Source organism: Ambystoma mexicanum, chromosome 6q, assembly GCF_040938575.1.
Source record: "Ambystoma mexicanum isolate Mex_15411 chromosome 6q, UKY_AmexF1_1, whole genome shotgun sequence".
Classification (NCBI taxonomy): domain Eukaryota; kingdom Metazoa; phylum Chordata; class Amphibia; order Caudata; family Ambystomatidae; genus Ambystoma; species Ambystoma mexicanum.
Window position 1 is genome coordinate 1,093,841,276 of NC_090937.1, and position 23,210 is coordinate 1,093,864,485.

Here is a 23,210-nt window from a genome sequence, read left to right on the forward strand (position 1 = left end):
TACTGCTTTGCAGGAGGAAACACTTTGGAGCGCATGCTATCCTTCAAAATAATAAAACAAACGAGTAGTGATCACTGTCTGTTCGCTACTGCTCTTGCGTGGGAACTAAGTACTAACAGAGGGACCGAAAGAGTAATGGCAACTGAGGTCACTGGAGGAAGAAATCGTTTGAGAATTAAAAATCAGGCAATTCTGAATTTAGTTCAAGGATACAAAGAAGCGATTAACATCGATGAGGGGATGGTTGACTACAAATGGCTACTGGAAGCCTATGAAATTAAGTATGATCCAACTAAAAAAAAAGGGAACACTAAAAAAAAACATATGTATGACGAACAACTTGTGACAAGAAGAAAACAATATAGGTCAGACTTGAGATCTATAAAAAAGAAAAAGGGCCCAGGTCAATATGATCTCCAGAGAAAATGCCAACAAACATATAAAAACTGGCTGAGACAAACTCGACATCTAAGAATGCAGAATGATGCTGAAAAAATGAACGCAGCAATATCAACAAACAATGCCAGAGGTACTTGGGACCTACTTAACGACAGAAAGCAAAGTCAATCTGCCGTAGGCATCAATCAAGTCACGGAAGACAAATGGTTCGAATATTACACTACTCTTTATAAAGAAGATAGTGAGGAAAAAACCACAAAAGAAATCCCTGACACAATTCCTTGGGACTTGAAATTCGACAAGGATGATATCAGAATCCTAATAAAAAAACTTAGTACCTCAAGAGCTGCCGGGCCAGACGGCATTTCCAACAAACTTCTTAAAGAAAACTGTGAGACCTGAACGGAGTTAATCTACACCCTATTCCAACAAATTACTAAAACTAAACAAATACCATCTACATGGACTGAGGCTTATATAGCACCGATCTATAAAAAGGGAGACCGCGAAAACCCTAGGAACTACAGGCCTATAGCTCTCTTAGATTCAATTGGCAAGCTATTTGCATCTTTACTACTGAGAGACCTAAAAAAATGGGCCTCGGAGGCGAAAATTCTAGATGAAAGACAGACAGCTTTTGTAAGTGGAGTTGGCACCGCCTTGAATCTATTCTTGATCAATCTGCTGAAGTCAAATACACTAGCCGGGAAAAAAAAGCTTTACCTGGCTTTCATCGACCTCGAACAAGCTTTCGACGGTATCAACAGAGAGCGCTTGTGGTCAAAGATGCGAAACTGGGGATGCCCTAAGGACCTACTTGAAGCTGTCAAAGCATTATATACTGATACCTCCATCAAGATCCAAATAACAAGTAATGGAGGACTTTCTAGGAGGATTGGAACCTCCAGAGGAATTAAACAGGGCTGCGCAGTAGCGCCATTCCTCTTTGTTCTATATCTGGCCGATATGAAAACCGCTCAGGAGAAGATCCGTGCATTCCTGCCGAAGATAAACGGAAAAGAGATACCTTTGATGCTGTACGAAGATGACGCGGTATTCATAGATCAAACCCCTATAGGCCTACAAAGAAGGATTGAGACCTTTAATAACTATCTAAAGGAAAGTAGCATGAAGATGAATGTCAAAAAATCGATGATCTTAACTATGAAATCTACCCGGGGGAGGAAGCAGGCTGGAAAAACTGCGATGTGGTCATTGGAAAAGCAAAAACTGGAGGAAGTGGAAACGTCACTTTATCTGGGGATATTGATCAACAAAAATTGCAATGAACAAGCACACTATTCTCTGATCCGGGAAAAATTAGTAGCTCTAACAAATCAAGGAATCTGCATACATCGCAGATATGGGAAGTTTTCGCTAACCCCTATTGTCACCTTCTTCAAGCAGAAAGTGGTGGCGGTCATCACCTATGGAACGGAAGCACTCTTGGCCCTAAAATGGGAGGTTTGGAATCTTTGTGAGGCGTATTTTTGGTGCAAAATCTTACGCCTCCCAACTTCACTACCAGAACTACCAGAACTGAGCTTAGGCTGCAATCAGTGACCTCTGTCGCTCTGTGGAAATCCATATCATTGTATAGGAAGTGTATTCTGGATGATCCACCAAAACCATTTGAAATTTTAGCTCGGACGAACGTTTTGAATGAAGACAAAATGTTTATGGAGTGGAAAAGCAGTTGTAAGGCTCACTTGCTGAAATTAGATCTTTTAGAAGACACCTTAAAGAATAACCCGGATAAAGCAAAAAGAGTAAATCGGGAAAAAGACTGGGAGGAAAAACAGGAACAAAGATTGAAAAGAAACCTATGCTATAACATCGTGTGGGAAAAAAAAACCTTGAATATCCTACCGCCTTACCTGTTGAAATTCCCGACTGAGCACTATCGGGATCTGTTGCTGCGCTGCAGACTTAATATCTGGAACTGCAGAGAAGTTAAATGGAAAAGAAAGCAAATTGAAGATACAGCAGCCTTTTGCCGATTCTGCAAAAGGAAGGATCAACTGGAAACAATAAGGCATGTTATGTTAACTTGCCCATCTTTAAAAAATAAAAGAGAGACCTTTATGGGAAGTTACGTAACGAATATTACTGAGGAGACGGAAAAAAACTATTGGGAACGACTCCTCAATGTTGAAAAAATTGGGAAAACGCTTGATGCATTAAAATTTGTTGAAATGCTAAACCTGAACCAGGAGGAGGAGGGCCAGAACTATAAGAAAAGGGCATGAGTTGCCTTATGTATTAAATGCTCGAGCTACCTAATTGGTTAAAAGTGGAACAGTGGACCATAAGGTAACTGGGGGTAAGGAATCTGTAATCACTGTGTGAAGAAAATTTGGATTGGAACTAAGACTTTTTAATGAAGAAATAATGAACTTACCAAAGTCACAAGGATGTAATGTTTAAGGTTTAATTATATTTAACCAATAAAACATAAAAAATAAAAATATTAGTCTATTTGACTACACACCGATGTACATAAAGCAACATTTGCACTGTGAACTTCCAAAACATTTATACCAATGCTAACTTAACCATTTTAACCCCATAGCACTGATCATCACATGAGGATTGATTCATGTAGCACAAAAAGTAAACATTCGAAGCAAGAACATTGTTGGCAAAAACGTTGTAAGTAAAAACATTGGAGGGTGCAAGGGTTACTCCACCCCAGGGGACGAAGTAACATATGCCAATACATTTGTGAATTTTGAATTTATTGAAATGTAATTTAATGTGCTGGGAGTAAACATAACTGCTTACCATGAGCTCTGATAACTGTCTATTAATTTGGCATGTGTCGCTAATTCCAAGAAAAATGCTTTGCATGTAGGAGACTGGGGATAAATTGCCTGTTTCCACACAGTGGCGAACTCAAATAAATTAAAGTAAGCAGACAGATGTAACAAACGGGCTGATCAAGAGTCGGTGTGTTACTGAATAAAAAGAGAGACGAGAGAGAGAAATACCCAACGGTTACATTTAGTACTGAGAGTTCATGCTGCAAACTGTGCAGTCATGTCACGATAATACACGGTTGCTCACCAACAAGGTCTTTATACCAATCCCACGCTGAATGCGTGCTCCAAATATTGCTCCCAGTGTCCGGGTTAAATACTTGCAATTCACTGCTATTCCATTTGGTGCGCGTGATAATGCAACGGGAAATCGCTGAAAATAGTCCATTTCAGTATTGATTAATGGTATTGAACAAAGGAACAGAAACCTGTTTATCGCCACAAGGAAAACGCTCAACATATATTTCTGTGAAATATGCCACTCACCTGGAATCCCTTTTTCGGGTGAAACTAAGGGCAACGCTCAGCGGTGCACATTCCAATACAAAGGAAAAGCCAATGCCTGCAATTATTGGGTGATCTGACAAATATAAGTAAAACAACACTCCTTAGGAACTTCCGAAATAAATTTAACCCGTTTTAAGACACTGAAGCAGCAAACCATCACTAATAACACTCACCAGCAAAGTATTAATGACAACTCCTAGTCAGTGCCTCGATGTGCACATATGTCACTGTTCAGCCAAAGGGTTGGCAAGTAGTGTAAGCACTACATATATACGTAAGTACAGATCATGTGAAAGGTCATGTGTGTGATCACGTGACTGTAATGATAGCCAATGAAAAGTGAGATAATGTGTCTGATCTATTTACTTAAAGGTATATATGCAATGTCAAAGAAAAAGGAAAAGCAGCCCAGTGTATCTCATATCAAAAATAAAATTATACGCTATGGCCTACTTGGCTGATGCGTTTGAAAATTAAAGCCCAAATGGCTTTTTGGAATTGACATGCCAACTTGGCAGCAATTATCGTGCGAATATTAGAGATTTTTTAAAGTTATGTGACACTCACGATTGGTCTCGTGGAAAAAGATGCAACGAAAACATGGTTGAAATAATAATTTTTCTTTTCCCAAGTAATTTCTGGCATAAATAACCAGTACCACGGGGAAAGGTACACCCTGCACCCTCCAATTTAGTGGACAAATGCCTATTGTGTCCCAATAGTGATGCGATTGAGAGCAAATGGATGATTACTTCTAAAGGTAAAATGCCATCAAAGGATTTGCTTTGCAAAGATTTTGCAAAACCAGGTGTCTGAAAGATTTATACAAGTGCTATGAATTCCATAGGGCGGTTATGAACAGCTAAACCCCCATTTCACAAAAATACATTAAGTTCATGTTCTTTGTTTAATCCAAGTTTCAGACATTGTAATTTGCATATGATTCGTGCCTCTTGCTGGTGCAGCTGTAGTGGGCGATCTCCTCCTCTGGGATGTTGTTTCACCACTCGTAAGCCAACAAAGCGAATGTCATGGTAGTTGTCCATCTGATGTTGAGTCTGGGAGTGAGTAGCCAAAGGGAGTTTAATGTCCTGATTATTAAGACTAGAAAGATGTTCTCAAATTTTTATCCAGAGTTCCCGGATGATACTGCCAACATATACCTTATTGCACGCACACACAATTCTATATATAACAAATTTAGTTTTGCAGTTGATTAAATCAGTGATTTTCATTCGTAGTCCTCCATGGCATGTAAAAATCTTTGTAGGTGATAGCGCAAATTTACAGAAATTACAAGAGCCACAGTGGTGTAAACCAGAAATAGGATTATGAAGCCAGTGCAAATGTTTTTTGGTATCAGGTCTGAGGAAAGAAGGACTCCATTTATTTCGCAAAGTAGGTAATTTGGTATATAAGGTGTTAAACCCATTTCAATTGATGCCCAGTCAAAGCCTCCTGCTTGGGTATGAGCTGGGAATATCACACTTGCATTATAAGTAAATTCATTTTATTTCCCCCTTGTTTAGCAGCAGAGTCTTACTACAAAAGCTCCCAGTGCTTTCCTTTATAGCATGAGGCTTCATGTGGGTAAGAGCTCTTAACATGCATGTGTAGATCTTATGTGTACTTATCTGTTGTATAATGTACATCCAATATCCTGTATTCAAAGGAGTGAAATACTTCACGAGAAGATGTGTCTTTACTCCTGTGCCTACGCTCCATTTGCATAGATTGAAGGCACTAAAATAGGTGAAATACATTTATGTAAAAGAGTAAACTGAGCTCCATACAGACCTCCTTTCCTGGCGGGGCTCTGCTGGTGGCTGTGTAGTTGCTTTGTTTGCTGTCCTCTGTTCCCCTGGGATGTGTGTCACACTCTTTTACAGCAGTAGGTTCCCACTTCATTATCATCTTTTACCCTGCATGCAATGTCACAGGTTGGACCCTGGGAAAAAGAGGGTAGGTCTTACCCCTCAGACCACAGACCATCTATCCCTCTGTGGAACTTTTCTCTTCCTCCACATGCTTCCCATTTTCGGCCTTTTGCCCTGAACTCATGAATGTTAGCTGTGCCCTACCGGACCTGCTGTCAAGTGCCAGGAAGATAAAACATAGCCTTCCACTTAGTTGCATGCCCATATACTGTTCCACTCTCCCCACCCAACATGGTTCGTGAATTTTTTATTGGAAGGGCATAGATGTTTGCCTCGAATATGGGGGAACGACCAAGCAGAGAGAGGGAGCTCAAACCAACCAAAAATAGTTTGGGGTGTACCCTCCCTGAGAAAAGTCTTTAAATAATGTGTCAAAATGGTACATTTTACAACACACTTACTGTGAAAAATTGCATTAAAAGATTGCAATTGGTTTTGTATGGTAACACATGGAAAGATCCAATAGATGCAAGTCACCAACAGTGAACAGGTGCATTTTCCATCACATTTTCGTGAGGCAATTATGCCAACAACATATGCCAGCATAGAAAACATGTTTATGCTGGCTGTGCCGAGGCATGTACATGGAGGCTGCAACATTATATTCCAGTATTACCATGTAAGAACTTACTACTATTGGCTGTGCCAATAAACAATGCCATGACATGGTACAAAAACATGTCCAGACTGGCAGAACTAATGTAGGCCAGTCTAGCCATGTAATAACACTTATCATGTCTTCTTTACCCTTGATGGCCTAAACAAATATTATTCCTCATTACGAAAGTGTATTTAGGTTGACTGCACGAATGTAAGCCATTTGAGCAATGTGATGAAACATATCATGTTTGCTTTACCACTAATGACTCAATAAAAAAATATAAAAAGACTGGCTGCAGCAAGGTAGGCCAGTCTAGCCATGTAATAAGACTTATCAAATTTACTTTACCATTGCGGCCGAGTAGAAAATGCCATGCCACAGTAGGAAATATATCCAGACTGGCTGCACCAATTAAGGTGAGTCTAGCAACACTACAATACTTATCATTTTGGCTTTACCCTTTATGTCATTTACAAAATGCCCTGCTGCAGAGAGAAAGCAGGTCTGAACTCCCCCTCAGTCACTGGCCTGTTCCCAGCCAGGCACACACCCACATTCACACATCATTCATTCATTCATACACATTCACTCTCTCATTCACACATGCACCTATACCACAATCATACACATTCACACCTGCACCCATTCAACATTCATTCACTCTAAGGGTGCAGATGTCTGACACTGTGGTGATATGTTTGTTGGCAAAGACTTTTAATGATATATACAAGTAAAGAAAAGGAAAACTATCTGGCCCTTTATCTAAGAGGGGTAACCCTACCTCAACAAAAAGACTAAAGTCTCTGTTAGGATGTCCAATAAAGTAAAATATCCAGCACCCTATGTCCAAACTTATATCCACCCATTACACTCTAGATGGATAAAGGAACAATTGGGTGTCTTCTTGGTCGAGAAGGAGGCTTCTCTCATTCTGAACGCCAACTCAAATCTTCTACTTTTCACCAGAAAACACGACGAGTGGTTCTATAACTTAAAAGTGCTTGATTTTGGATGCTCCTTCCAATGTATCCAAAACCACAACAGGATTAGCAGGGAATTGCCTACCTTGCTCTTCTCTTTCTCTGTTACTCTTGTTTCACAAATAATCTGGGGGGATTCTCTTCCCCTGTTCTTTCTCCAGTTCACATATGTAACATCAAGTCTGGTTCAGTATCCTGCCATACTTGACTGTAGCTCTAAGTATTTAAGAAAATGTACCATCATTTGTGTTAAGGTTCACACTGCACATCCAAGTAAGCCACAAGAGGCGTTGTGGCTATGCAACAGTTTATTCATAGATCTGAAGCAGGGTTCATAGCAGCAACCTCCAGCTCACCCATTAGCCAACGGACACCCCGTGGAACCTGGAAGCCTTCCTGCATTCCAGAACAACACGAGGTTCCAAGTTCCACTAAATGGTCTACACAATAACAGAGCCTTGCCCATTAAACAATACTGGTGTGGGACACCAAGACAGAAGGTACACTATTTACACATCATGTGTTTCTTCCCCTCTTATGGTATAGGATATCATGCACAAGGGTTAAATACTGTGCACTCCTAACATTTTGGCAATAGGTTCTTGATCCTTTATCTTCACTTCTCGCACCTCTCTCGTTCTCTTTATTGTGTGGGTCTCAGATCCCTCTGGGATGTCTCAGGATCTCTGTGACTTGTTGTGGAGCTTCACTTTCCTTTGTGTGGGTCCCAGGCCCCTTTATGATATCTCAGGACTTCCCCAACTTGCTGCGGGCCTCAGCCCCTTGGCTATGTGCTTCTGCGAATGGATGTGGATCCTTGACCCCTGTGGGGCTTCCCTGACTTTGTGTGGGTCCCAGACTCGGGTGTGCTGCTCTTGCGGGGGCTTACCCAATATGCAGTAGCACCTGTAGTGTATCAAGTGCCGGACGGGATTATATAACAACTAATTATGGGCCAAAATAACTGGATAGACTCAAAGAATTTGAAAAAGTACTACTTTACTATCAGTTCAATAAAGCATTGAAATCTGACACGCATAACAAGTCGCAGCTTACTCACTCTCAAATACATTTCCATTACACAATATGTGTCAGCTATGAGGTCATCCTATGTGGCAAATAGTAAAAACCTATCGGGCGGAAGGATTGTTTAAGGGAACATATATACCTATAGTTTATTTAGGTGTTAGTAACAACATTGGCTGCCCTTTATCTGGTAGGCACGCCTAGAACAACCTCTAACTATGCATAACACAGATAATAGTACAATAACAATAGCGGATGGGCTTCTGCAACAATGTATAGTCCATCATCACATTGACCATCCTAATAGGTTGGCATCCTTTTCCAACCTTGGACATTCGGCTCATTAGCAGCACGTAAGCAAAATGAAACCCAGGTGCGGGGAACAACATCAGACAACTGCTCACTTGGCTAATTAGCATTACCATCTCTCATCAGTTAGACCTTAAGCCAAGTCCTCGTCTTTGTATTTGACCTTGCTGACTTTTCCCTTCTCTGGAACTTTTAAGGGAGTGAAGGTACGTTGCTATCATTGCCTGGAGCATTATGAATAGGCCTTGTTTTCTGATCTTGCACTACGTGTGAGGAGACCATGATTTGTCTATTCTGTGTGTTTATTTAGTGCTATTTGATTACATTATACTGGGTGCTATTACACTCTTTGGCCTCTGGAGACTTGGTTGCTCCATTTTGCATATGCCTTCTTCATTTTTAATTGTCCAAACTTAGCACTCGCAAATGTTTACTCCTTTGCTAAATCTAAGAGAAATATGTCCTATGCACATGGCTTATCCTCTACACCTCCTTTTGTATTTTGCAGTTGCTTCTCACTGTGGCATCCTTGATTCTTAGCCGAACAAATATTCTTTGTTCTTGCACTATTTTGTATTTCAGTGCCTGTCAGCTCTGCAGCATTGGTCCCTCTCCTTCGGGTTTTAAGCTTACCATTACACAAAACCGATGTCTCAAAATGGCTGCTTTACTGTGTTATATTTTTTACTGTAGCAAGCTTCTATATCTCTTATCTAACTTGTATTTCTGCATATATATATATCTATTGCATCTCGTTTCATTGCGTCCTTGTGTCTTTTCTTCATGACGTCACTTTACACCTGTCAGACTTTACTTATGGTTCTATTATATCAGGTGGTGCCTGCAGACTTCCTTCTAACACTTCAGTTCGAGTGTAGATTTGGTATGGTTGCTTGAGTGTATAATGTCTTTCATATCTTAGATGTGGTATTGGGATGATATCAGGTGTCATGCACAGTGCTTTCTTGCTGTTCTTCCAATATGATGGAGTTGAGGGGCGGGTTCCATGAGTGATGTGTCCATCTCCTTCTCTACACTGAGTTCATATGGGTACCAGGCACCTCTCTCAGGTATATCACATGTCGTACCCAATAACCTGCCAGGCACTGTTTCTCATATGTCAATTTCTTAGATTTCCCAAGTGCTGGTAGAAGGTAGATGGGGTTCCTCACCCTTTCCCAACCACCTCCTTCGTTCTCTGTTATCTCTACCACCTGCTACGGTAACTCAGGTACTTTTTGTGGCATTACAGGCTTGCTCGGGCAGCTTTGCAGAACTGCTCCTTCCTCCTGCAGGCTTCAAGCAGCTCAGCATGACCCTGCAGCATTCCCAGGTCTGGACCCTCTCGGTGTGTGCTTCTCAGTCCAACTGTGTGGTCTGACTCTCGGTTACTCGCGGACCTCCGATTCTCCAGCCTGGACAGCGGGGAACACAGCTAATGTTCGGCGAGGCTCCTTTAGCCTTTCCAGTTCTCCATGGCATGCCTCCAGCTGACTCTCGGGTCATCCAGGGAAGATCTGTCCAAGTACACAGTCCTTTTGCCCTTTTTATGTTGTGTCTGACTCTAGTTGACTATCTTGTGTATGTTGGTTCTGCGGTGGGCTTTTTCCTCCTTGCCTGATCTTCGTGTCATTAGGTAAAGGTACTCCATCAGGGTAGCCCTGACTCTCCCTCGTCCCAGTATGGTCTGTGTGGATGAGGTCTTCTACCCTACAGAAATACCTAGGTGTGTGAGGACCCACAGAGGACTGAGTGGGGTGAGAGGAAAGAGGGGACAGAGATAGAGGAGGTGGGCACCGTGTTCTCCCAAGATAGTTATCACTGGTCCCAAAGAGGGTCCCATCCTCGTGAGATTCACCCACTGCGTACCACCCACAGGGGATAGGGGACTATCGGGCAGTGACCTCACCTCCCTGGCCTCAAGGAAAGGGGCTTCCCTTATGAAAGCAGTGAGGATACCCTGGGATTTGTCACAACACACATACCCAAACAACATACACTCTCTGATTCATGCGCGCACACGTACAGATACAAACCAACTCATTCAGGCATGCATACATCCATACATAATTTTCCTTACCTGCAGTCCTGGCCCTTGGCTTCCACGCAGCATGCTACAGGAATCAGGAAGATGAGAGGGCGTCCTTGTTCCCAAATAACCAGTGCGGTGGAGCCGGAGCACCAAGGCAGGGGCCCAGAATGCGAGAGGAGGTGCAAGAGCATCCCCTGGGCATATACTTCCCCATCTTACCTGTGCCCAGGTGTAGAGTGATTCTCCGTTCTGGGCTGATGTCATGTCATATTCTTCAGTGCCTGCTCAATGGTCTGCCCTGAATACAGTTCTTCTCTGCCTTGAGGCACCTCGCGCAGGTGGGGACCTCATGAGAGTCTCCTAACTTCCTAGTGCCCCCACAAGAACATGCAGCCTGTTTCAGGAGAAGAGAGTCCACCATTTTGCTCCTCAAAGCCAAGCAGCGAGAGGACCATGTTCTGATGTGTGGAACATCCACCCACTTGAGTTCCTGCTGAAGGCAGGAAAACCTTTAACTGAGGTATTATGGGACATTAGTGTGTTATACTCTTTGGAGAGGGGTGGGACATATAAGAAGTTTAAGAAATGGGTTCCTTTAATTGAGGTTGGTGCCTCACAATTAAGTAAACATGGGTGGAGGAAGAGCAATATGGATGTAATGGAGTCAGCCCAGCTGCACGGGCAACATAGCAAACTCAACCCCCATATGCCTCACTATGTAACCTACACAAATAAATGAATGAAGGTTCCCCCTGCCTGTGTGTCGCAAAGGGTATCCTCCAAACAAAAAAACGAAATAACTTTGCAGCGGTCAGAGCAGATGCCTGACCCTCACACCGGAAGTAAACCTGAATGATCTTGCCTGATTTAGGCACCCCATTGTCAGGAGGGGGTGCTGTGCCTTCCTTCACCACCGCGCTGTCATTTATCTGTGGCACCCGATTGCCTGGAGGGTCACAGCACCTGGTTCACCGCAGAGGCCTGTGCTCGCAGCTTGGGGACGTGGGGCACCCAACGTCACTGCTCCCGCCCGGGCTGCTCCTGACATACGTGGTGCTCCCTGTGAGAGGGAGGGGAGCAGGGTCTGAATACTGCTGGGCCCACCCCTGCAAAGGGGGGGCTTCAATGACACTCCTGGCAGACTTGGCCTGCGTGAACATGGGCTGTCCCTGTTATGCACAGTGCAGCTAGGACTCTGACAAGGAATCCCCCAAGCTGCTGCTATCATGTGGGGCGGCCCCTGGCATATGCAGGCCAGCTTAAAGGGAACTTTGGGGGCCCCTACACACTGCTGCTGCCCTGCCTGCCTACAATTAGACCAAGGAGCACCAGAACAGAGGCTGCTGCAAAAGAAAGGACCTTAAAACAGCCCTAGCTAGACTGTCTCCCAAAGAAGGTTTTTTGTATATAGATTGAGAAAATAAAGTGCTCTTTACAGAGACTTTTAAACATTTTTCAAGGACTCTCTTTAGTTTAAAGAACACGTTTTAGTTTGAAAGTGTGTATATTGTGACTTCCCCATTTTTACACAAAAACGAAAACATTGCTGGTGTACTGAGGGTAACGCCAGGTACCAATATGCAAATCAATTAGTAAACAGACCCACAAACCAGCATTCCTGTGTCTGCATTACATGGTGTGGGATATTATTCTTATAACCTTGTGTTTCTTATTAGGGGGTTTGGGGAATCATTCTAACTATTGCATTTCATGACCACATCCTTTTCCTAAAGATGCGATCAAGGCACTCGGATAAGTGTGTGTTGCCGGCGACAAGCAAGAGGCAGGTTAAGCATTTAAAAGTAAGAAAGGGGGATTGCTGTGCCCGCCTACACCTGTCTCCAATTCTGGTGCGATTCTGACTCTCAACAGCTCCACCATGTATTTGTATTTGTATTTGTTTATTTATAACGCGCAGACCATCAGGCCCGGGGGCATCAGGGCGCAATTTGTACAACAGTTGCAAGGACAAACATACAGGCAAGGAGGTTACATCACAAAAAATTTAAACAATACCAGTAAATAACAATCATACTAATTACATATATTACATAGGTTACAATGCACTAGGATTAACTGAGGAAGTATCCTAGTGTGAACAAAATCGTTAGCAGAATTAGCAGGCAAGAAATGGAGTCAAGGGAGGCAGGCCAGGGAAAATAAGACAGAGGTGTCGGTCATGTCTTAATGCTGGTCAAAGAGCCAGGATTTGGTTTTAGTCTTGAAGGTGTTGAAGGAATCTTCGGCTCTGATAGTAGCAGGGAGGGTGTTCCAGAGTTTAGAGGCTAGGACAGGGAAGCTGGTGCCTCCCGCTCTCTGAAGCTTAAACCTGGGGATAGTTAGGCAGTGAGTCTGAGCAGTTCTTAGTGGTCGGGTAGTAGAGTGGCACGAAAGCCGACTACATAGATAGATCGGGGCCTTGTTGGCTAAGCATTTGTGCGTGAGGGCAAGAGTTTTTAGGGAAATTCTCTGCTTCACCGGTAGCCACTTTAGGCTTGTTCTGGCGTCTGAGATGTGATGGTTGCGAGGGATGTTCAGGGCCGCTCGAATGGCATTGTTCTGGGTAGTTTGGAGTTTGGAAAGGTTCTCTTGGCTGGTGCCTAAGTAAAGAGCACTGCAGTAATCAATTTTTGCCATGATAAGTGTTCTGGCTAGTGTGACACTGTTGGGGGTAGTAGGAAAGGGTCTGCAGGCAGAAATAAGTTTGCACGTGTAGGCGGAGGTAGACCTAACTGCATTTGTTTGTCTCGATAGGGATAGGGTCGAGTCTAGGTAAAAGCCTAATGTTTTGGTGTCTTTCGAGACACGTATGGTATTGCCGTCTATGGTGAACGACTGATAAGACGGCTCGAGTTTTCTCAGGCGTTGTGAGGTACCCAAGATAAGGAGCTCCGTCTTATCGTTGTTCAGACATAGCTGGTGCTGGGCCATCCAAGCTTGGATAACCAGGTAGACGTCATTGAGGGCCTTGGTGTCTGCCAAATAATCACCTGAGATGGGAATGAGTATCTGGGTGTCGTCCGCATAATTGGTGTAGGAGACACCCAGATAATCAAGCACATCAAAGAGTGGTTTCGTAAAGATATTGTAAAGTGTCGGTGACACGCAAGAACCCTGAGGTACGCCGCAATGAATGTACATCCATGACTGTGAAACACTCCATTTCAATCTTAACATAAACCATCAAACCAATCTCTCCTTCCTGCTCATATTTCAACCACCTCCTAAAATCCCACCCTTGTAGAAAATGTATTGGGCACAGCAGTTAGCCTTGTGGTGGACCGCCAACACCTGATCATTCTTAGGGACCTAAATACCTGGAATACCTTAATCTTGGAAGTGGTTGGTGATGCACAATGTATGGAACAGACCTCTCACGAAAATATATATTGGCTTCAGAAATGAGTCCTGAGTCCTGAGATTTGGAGGCGGCAGCAACCCTCTGTGGCTGTGCGGCTTGCCGCTGGTGTAGGTCCCCTCCTCTAAGGTACTTGCTTCACAGGCAAGCTGGCTGCAGGCGTCAGCAGTTCCACCAGCACCAGCGACTCCAGCGGCGTCCAGCGTAGTGCCCCAGGGTTTCGTGTTGGATTTCCCACTTCATGGGGGTCACCAGCTACCGCATTGCCCTCCTGATGGGTGTTCCCATGTTAGGCAAAGGCACCCCAGTCGGAAGTCGGTACGGTCCTTAGATGGCGAGGCATGATGTGGCGCAATCCAATGCGAATGCAGTAAGCACTGGTCCCAACCACGGATACCGGTGTGTAAGCTCCCCCTGTTGCGAGGGGGGGGGCAGATCACTCTGCCATAACTCCTGCTTGTATTGTGCCCACTAATTATCTCCTCACAGGAGGATCTTGTTGATACTGTGGCCCCAGGTGAGAGGGGTGGTGTGAGTGGCCCTTTGTCTGGGAGCCTGGCTTGCACAAATTCTGCCGCGGGTTGTGGGGTAAGTCAGTTGCAAGACTGGCTGAAGTGGGTTTAGAGGGATTACAGGACAGCACACAAAGACCTGGTACTATGGATTCTACGGAGCCTATTTTTCCTCCAGTTGTGTCAGCCCAACTAGAACAATGGCCTCTCCTTATGGCTAGTATTGCCAAAGAGCTCCTTTTATGTACCAGTCCCTTCGACCTTGGCTTATTGGTGGATTCTCTGAATGACTGGGTTCAGGATTTACGCCAACCTAGAGTGAACATTGGCTCGTAGACAGGCGTGTATCATAGCCCAGTCACCTTGTTTCAGCTACCTAAGTCGGACAACGCCTGCCAAGTCAACATGCAAAGGGAGACGATAGATCAAACCTCACAAACGGCATCCTCCAGTGAGGGGCTCATGGTGGCCATGGGTCCAATATCTACTAAAGAGAGGGCCAAGACCACCAATGCAGATATCAATGGCTCAATACAGGAAATATCTCCATTCCCCCCCTGTATCCGAACCTGGCCAAAAAGCAGTTAAACAACCCATAGGGGCGAATGCTAAACTTAAGAAGTTAGCTCCGCGGAGTATGCAATTAAGAAAGTCAGAAATCCCTAAAATAAACTATATGAGTATCCATGATTTTATCATGGATAAAAGGAATTTTGTCATCACTAATATTCCGAAGGCCAGAGGAAAAGAGTCCAGACAAGCTTTGCGGAACAAGGTCCTCGCCTGGTTGCAACAGAGCAGGGCCGGGCTTAGTCAGACTGTCGGATTTGATGATTCTTTGCAGGTTGGACCCTACTGACTGGTGCACGTAACAAAATAGTGATTGTGTGCTGGTGGGTTGTGGTGGTAGCAACTTACCTGTTTTTTTAAGGCGGTGTAAATATCTCCCCAGAGGATTCTCGAATTGTAAACTCATTCTGTGATGTGCCCCGCCAAAGGGGGCTCCTCTCCTTTGTTCTTTTTTTGCTTATTTGTCCTTTTTTTTAGCTCTCTGCCATTTGTCTATGCTGAGTTTCTTTCCGGCTGCGTTCCACAAATCCATTTTTGATCTTATCGTTGTAGATGCAATATTTATGTTTTACGTTGTTTGTACTGTATGTGCCCTCACGCCTCTGGGTTTATTGGTGTGCATTATAAATGCAATAAAGTCAAGTAAAAGTAAATCACCCACACACTCCTATAAATTGTGCATCACCAACCACTGCCAAATTAAAGTGAAGAACATCCAGCATGCCATACACGCAGCACAGAAAAATGCAATCGGGATAATCCCTCCCAACAATAACCTAATCACAACCTCAAGGCTCATCCAATTCTAAGGAATCCTGGAAGTGGACTGTCCCATGCCCTCAGAGGTCTACAAATATGATAAAGAAAGCACCAGTGCTTTTTTTTCACAAACCGATGAACTCTTCACTGGAAACGGGAATTGTACCGAGAACCTTCAAGATGGCATATATTAACCAACTCCTCAAAAATACCACTGGAGACCTAGGCGATGCTAGTAATTACTTACCTATCTCAAACATGCCTTACCAAGTGTAAAACCTTGAAAACTATGTATACAGCCAAATCCTAGAGCATGTAGAGGAAAATAACATCTTAGATTATGCAAATGTAGAATTCAGATAGCTGGCACAACCTCAGAGACACGAGCACCACTTTGGCTCTGAAACCCTTGAACATCTTAGCGGCTTTTGACACAATCTTCCTTAATCATGAGATACGAAGAAAATGGACTATGCAACAGAAAACTGAACTGGAAGAAGTCTTTATCCACAGAGACAACAGACATCACATGGTTTCCCCCTTTCAGTCCAAGTCTTGCAAAATATCCTGTGGAATGTCTCAAGGACCAGGCCTATCAGCCCTCCTTTTCATCATCTATATCACCCCAATTCTGAGGTTTATGAAATAAACATGGTTCACCTGCTCTAACTATGTAGATGACACACAAATCATCTTCAAAATGACCAGCAACAATGAGACGAACACTGCCTTCACCAACTAGCTTGCACATGTGAGCACATGGACGATCACAGACAGATTCCAACTCAAACCAAACAAAGCAGAAATCATTATCATCTCATCTCATCTCACAAAATGCAGCACCAGAGACACCACTACCTTGGTCTGTGGCAGCAGACATCTGCCTAAAAACATCAAAAGTGATCCAGAACCTCAGATCTGGATTCATTTTGGATTTACCCTGAAACCACAATTCAAACTAGTTGTAAATAAATAATTTCTTAATCTTTACTAGTCCTGCCATTCCTCACCTGTCAGCAGAGGACCCTTTCCATCATAAAATTGCTTCTATCAAAAATTGGCTATGGCAACAGCGTGTAGCAAAGCATGCCAGACTAACTCATGAAGAAGATTCAACTAATACAAAATACATCAAACAATAAATACAAAACATTATTACTTAGACTCAATGGAGGGGAACACATAGCTCAAGCACTATGTTATCTCCACTGGGTCCAAGCTTAAAAGAATACATTTGAAATAAGTCTGCATGGCCCAGAGAGCTCTTCAGAGCCTTGGAGCAGAATTCATCTGAGCCAAGATCATCCAATGCCAGCCTAGAAGGCTTTCAAGGTCCAGGAATGATCTCCATCAAGTGGTCATGTTCTACACCATACTGAACAACACAGAGGAGAGACCTTCTCCGACATGGTTGCCTAATCCTGGAATAATATAGCAAAGGAAATCCACACAGTCGAGGACCATTTTCGTTTCAGGCAAATGCTAAAGACCTGGTTTTTCAACACCTAATCAACTGAGATATCGCCCAGCAACAGGAAGCCTAACCCACTGACTTTCACAGCAACAAGGGACATGGGCTAAGATCAAATGGGCTACCTATCTTTGACCCTCGTCTTATCATCAAAGTAATGCTATTCTGTCTCCCTCATTTTCACTACAAAACTTGATCGATATTGAAAATGTCACTCCTGGCTGTCCGGTGGACACCAAACTTCCAACCACATCACAACAGGTGTTAAATGCCTTTACCCTACCTCAATTGCAGGGCTCACCAAATGCTACACCTCACCCTCCTCCAAGCATCATCTGTCACCTCAGCCTTTACTTGCCCTGCGCACTAACCACTCAAATTTCCACACTCACACTTGAAACACGTAAACCAACAAAGCCTTGCATTCATGAGTCTCTATAACCCTGTCACCAAACACAAAACAACAGAACACTGTACCTCTACAACCAACTCACACACCATAGTCCCCAATCAATTCATCCTTGCACTATGGGTACACAGTCTCCTCCTGGACAAAACATTTCTCTTTACTGTGAAAACAAAACACATAGAAAACTCACATGCATGCACAGCTCAGGGTACTCCGGTCTGCATGCAGCAACACAAGAGCACAGCAATCTCCCATTCTCCTGCTCATATCAACTAGCCAGATCATCCCACTGTCATTGAGAGCTGTCACCATGGCAATCAAATAGACATATATATATATATATATATATATATATATATATATATATATATATATATATATATATATATATATATATATATATATATATATATTCACTGAAAGAAATCTTATTAAAGGGATGCTATGGTTAAATTGCACTAATAAAAACCTATGAAATTCCTCGGAAAAAGCGTTGTTAAAGAGACGTTATGGTTGCAAGGTCAAATCAAAAAATCTAAGCAATTCACCAGTTATGGTAGACTATGCAAAGCTATGCAGTCATAACTCATGCCACTGCCATGCACTGCTAAGTCTGACACATGACATCACTCCTCTGTAACAATCCTGATGGAAGTCGCTACAAGGAGTTATGCTTAGAGTGTCGCTAGCACAATATGAAGGGTGATCAGGAGGCCTCTCATGAACTACTCCACGCATCACAAAATGTACTCATTGAAACAGAAACATTCCACTGTAGTTTTATTGTTACTACAGCCATCTAATAATACATACACAAAGACATTGGCTGCAGCATGGATCACAGAAGGAGAATATTCATGATCTGGTATGTTTGGCCAGTGGAATCATAAGTCCACGCCTATTAGAATCTTGACTAATGTTAAACTTGGAATCAACAACTAATAATACAAGAATTACTCCTCACATGTGGTTAATTTAAAAATAATATATAGAGCATCAATGCATACAAATATGAGGCACGTACAGGGAAACTCTAGTAAGGGGGAAACAAATACAATGACTAGAAAATGACACTAAGGTTAGAGTGCATCAACATGCATAAAAATGTTATTGTCTATCTGGGGCATGCTTGTTGTTCCATGGGCCCGGGAGGATAGCTCAAGGGCAACACATTTGTCTTGGAAGCAAGTAAACGCAGATCAGAACAGGTTTGAATCCCGGTCTGACGCTTAGAGACTGGTCTCTGGTGTTAGGCGTGTAATAAAATATTAATTAATTATGTGCACCATGAGCTCAGGCCATACCCTAAAGAAAGCACCTTAAGAACATAGCACAAAGTTACGGTCTACATAAACAGCACCTTTAGAGTGTGTGTATCATGTTTTCAATGCAATATGACCAGATCATGTCCTGTGCTTAAAATTCTTACTTTCACAGAACAAAAACAACTGCCCGGATATGTGATGTCATCGATGATGCCATTTGTGATGTCATCTTTGATGTCCAGGGTGTAAGGCTTCGCAGTGATTGGTGGTGGTGCCCGTTATGGTTACATAGCTCACCATAACTGGCAAATTTCTTTGGTTTTTCGATTTTAACTAAGGTCCCTTTAACAATGTTTTTTCAGCGAATTTCATAGGTTTTTATTAGTGCAACTTACCCATAACATTCATTTAACAATGTTTTTTCATTGACTTTAATAGTATTTATAAGTACAAATGTTTCATAATGTTACAGCACTGTATATAAGGTATTAATAATTACTCTTTTAACATATATGAAAGGACTATAAAACTCCACCAACAAACATATTGTTTGCAGCGCATACTGATGTGTGTCATTTTCAGCAGTGCATGCTGGGGATGCAAGTCATGGTTGAATTGGCTACAGCATGAGGCTCGATCATGACACCGGGCCCCACCAAACCACCCTCATTATCCACTGCATCTAGCCTGCATTCTGGTCCAGTGTCCACTATACCCTCATAATTGGCCAGTGCTCATGGCTGGCAGCCACAGCCAATTTCCACAATACATGGGGCCTGGGCTTCCGCCATGCCGCATGCTCCAATAAGAAAATCAGAGTAGAGATTTGTCCTTGTCAGCAGCCAGGCCCAATGCCCAGGAACCAAAGGGATATCACTATTTTTTGTACCTACATGTTGGCACTTTTGAAAAAATTAAACACAGGACAGGTTTGTAAAAGCATGCTTTTGGATCGTTGCTGATATGCTCCTAGCACAAGTTTGCTGCAAACATATCCAGCACTTCGGGCTGCAGCTGCAAGCAGAATTTTTTTTCCCTCCAAGCCTGTCCCGATTTCGAAAATGTTACCACATAGCCGGTCCCTGGTGGCTATACCCACTTCAACCCTATTGCCAGACCTTGGTGCCAGTGGCCAGATTGTCCAGGGCATGGCCTACTTTGTGGCCATTTAAAAAAAATCTACTGGACGGATTAACACCAAATTTGCAAAGGCACCCTTTCGGGACCAGGCCGTTGCAAGTTTGGTGTAAATCGGCCCAGTGATTTGGGCTGTAGACACGAGCAAAAAGGTTTTCCATTCATGTCTACCCGGATTTAAAACGTTTTGGGATCCCCCTACAACTTTTCTCCCGCATGCAATGTTTTGTGCGGATTTGTTGAACAGCGCCAAAGTTATAAGCGTGTTAAAGATGTGGGCATCACGATTAGATGCAGATAAATAAGAATGTGTTTCACAACAAGCAAATAGCCTTTTTTCCCTTGATCTTATAGTATGCACGTTTACCACATGCGTGTGTCGTCACTTTATATAGAACCGTTCCTGCTCCCGCCAAAACCACGACCTCCCCTGCTCGCCCTTCTCTCTGTCTGGTTTTAAACAAATGGGTCAGCGAATACACGTGTATTTGTTCCCATGTACACTGCCCCGTTTGGAAACAAAAGCGGGGGGGGGGGATACACAGCTCTCACTCACCCTGTATGCTGCTCTGTGATGCAGTTCGGCAGCCACCCCTCCCCCTTTACATGGCGCGTTTGCCTTGCAGGGTGTCTGCACGTTCCTCCGCAGGGGACTGACCGTTACTCCCTGCCCCCACCTCCAGACACTGCCTATTGTCTGCAGAGGTAGCTGGTGCCCTGGATGTCCTTGTTTTCTCTGCAGCTTGCACAATGCGAGCACTGTGCGAGGAGACTGCAAAATATAAACATATGGAGGCTGGAGGAAGGGGGGAGGGTGGGCAAGTGGAGGATAAAAACACATTCCTACAGAACATAAACACAGAGCAAGGGTCGATCATTCGTGGGTGCATGGGCATTCTTGGGGCTAAAGGTCAGGATATGAAAAGGGCAGTGGAGCAAAAAAACACGTTTTTTCTTTTCCCTTTAAAAAAAAGTTTGACGAATACTAGAAAATGCCCAGAGTGGGCCCGAGCTTGCTCTGCCCAGAGACCCAATCCACGTCTCACTCAGTGCTTTAAATGGCAGGTTCATCCCGGCAGGATAGCTCAGCGGCAAGGTGTTCACCTTGGAAGCAAGACGACACGAAGCAACACAGGTCAGGTTCGATCCCCGGGTCCGCGCTTAGAAACCTCTGGGTATTTAAGCGCGCTATTAATATGCAACTAAAACAAAAATTACAATTACACAACAAAAATAAACAATTACTGTAACAGCTCCTCGAAGGCCCCGGGCTGAGCGCTTTAAAAATGTAAATAAATAAATACCTGCACTTCTTTAAATTGAAAGACACAGGACCTCATTGCGAGGTCTGCAGTGGTGACCTAATACTGTTTCCGCCACCTGACTGATATCCCAGTGCCACCGGGACATTAAAAGTCGCTTTGGCCCAGATGTCGGGCGGCGGGAACAGTAAGTCCCCATTCCCGTGGAGTCCAGTAGGACTCCACGGGAATGGGGACACAGAAGCACCAGTGCTTCCGTCAGAAACATGCCTGCAGGTGCCGGCCCAGCAGGCAATCTCATAGTCAGGCGGTCCGGAAAGGGTGCTGATACATTGCTACCGTTGTTACCGGCACCCTTATTTCTGGACAGCCAGACTTAGAATGAGGCCCATAGTATTGGCACTTCCCAGAAGGAACCCAATACTTTTAATGGAGGAGTACCAGCAATTCTCAACAATAAGCAGGTACTCTGGGATAGTGAGTACATGCACGTCTGTATTTCCATTTCAAACACACACCTCACTGATGAGGCCAAAGGATCTGGAAACATGTCTGGGTTGCTTGCGGTCTCTTGCTGAAGGGATGTGACCTAGCGCTAGCGGTTCAGACTGGACTGCACCTTTTGGGGTGGAAGGATATCTTATTTTGGATATAGTTAACGCCTATTGGAACGGCACAGAAGGCTGAATAATAGTGGCTTGGGGGGTTGGCAAAATCAATGCCAGTGGTTATGAATGATTAAAAAGCTTCCAGTCATCACTCTTCAGTGTTGCCTGTGTCACCCTGAGTAGATTATATAAGCCCAGACCTGGGTCCAGAGCTTGCTTTGCCTAAAGATAAGAGCTACAGTCTACTTTTAAAGTCCAATGCGGTCATAAAGTGCCTGGGGTTGTGGTCTAAGGCACAGGGGATGTGGCCTAACAGTTTGAGCAAAGCCTGATATGCATATCACTTTCATCCTTCTCTGATGGCACTGTGGTTGAAAACGGATGATTTTGAAGGTTGCAGAGTGCAAAGACGGTGGTTATGATCAGGGGTGCAGAGTATGCGGGTGCCCCGGGGCCAGGCACTGCCCACCCCTTTCCACCCCCATGTCCCCTGGTCCCCCCCCCCCCCGGTAAAGCCACAATTTGGCGCCCCTGGTTATGATTGATTAAAAATCTTCCATCCATCCTGCATCAGTGTTGCCTACTTATAAAAGTCTGCCCAGCAACACACGCGCGCATAGCTAGATAATGTTTGTACTAAGACTGCAAGTGTAAAACTATTCATCAATAAGAGACCGTTTGCTCTATGCGTGCAGAAAATCGAAAGAGTGAATACCCTTCCCTGCCTGCAGGGTGTTCAATGTTCATTCTACAAAATACAAGTGCACACCGGCGTTACAGATGTATCTTAAGCGCTCTTTCCCACATGAAGCCTCCTACTATAAAGGAAAGCATTGGGAGCCTTTGTGGTTAGACCCTGCTGTGAAACCAAGTAAGAAGAATACTACATATAATAGAAATACTGCAAGTGTGATATTCTCAGCTCAGACCTAAGCAGGAGGATTTGATTGGGCATCTTTTAAAAGTGGTTTAACACTTGCAAATGTGTAAAAGTTATGTACATTGTGCACAGCACCAAGTTGCTTGCAATGTCAAACAATGACTACAATCAGGTGGCTATCCTACAGGCTCTTCTGGGGATTTGTTTAGGTCCGAATGAAGTACAGTCAATTAGTAAGGTAGTTAGCAGAGATCTTAAGTTGTTGCATGTCAGGTGTGGCGTAATAAACCAGTCCTGGCACTTAGGGTCATAGCACACTGTGTTCTAGTATATGTATTCCTGTACTTATACTATGTACACAAAAGCAAA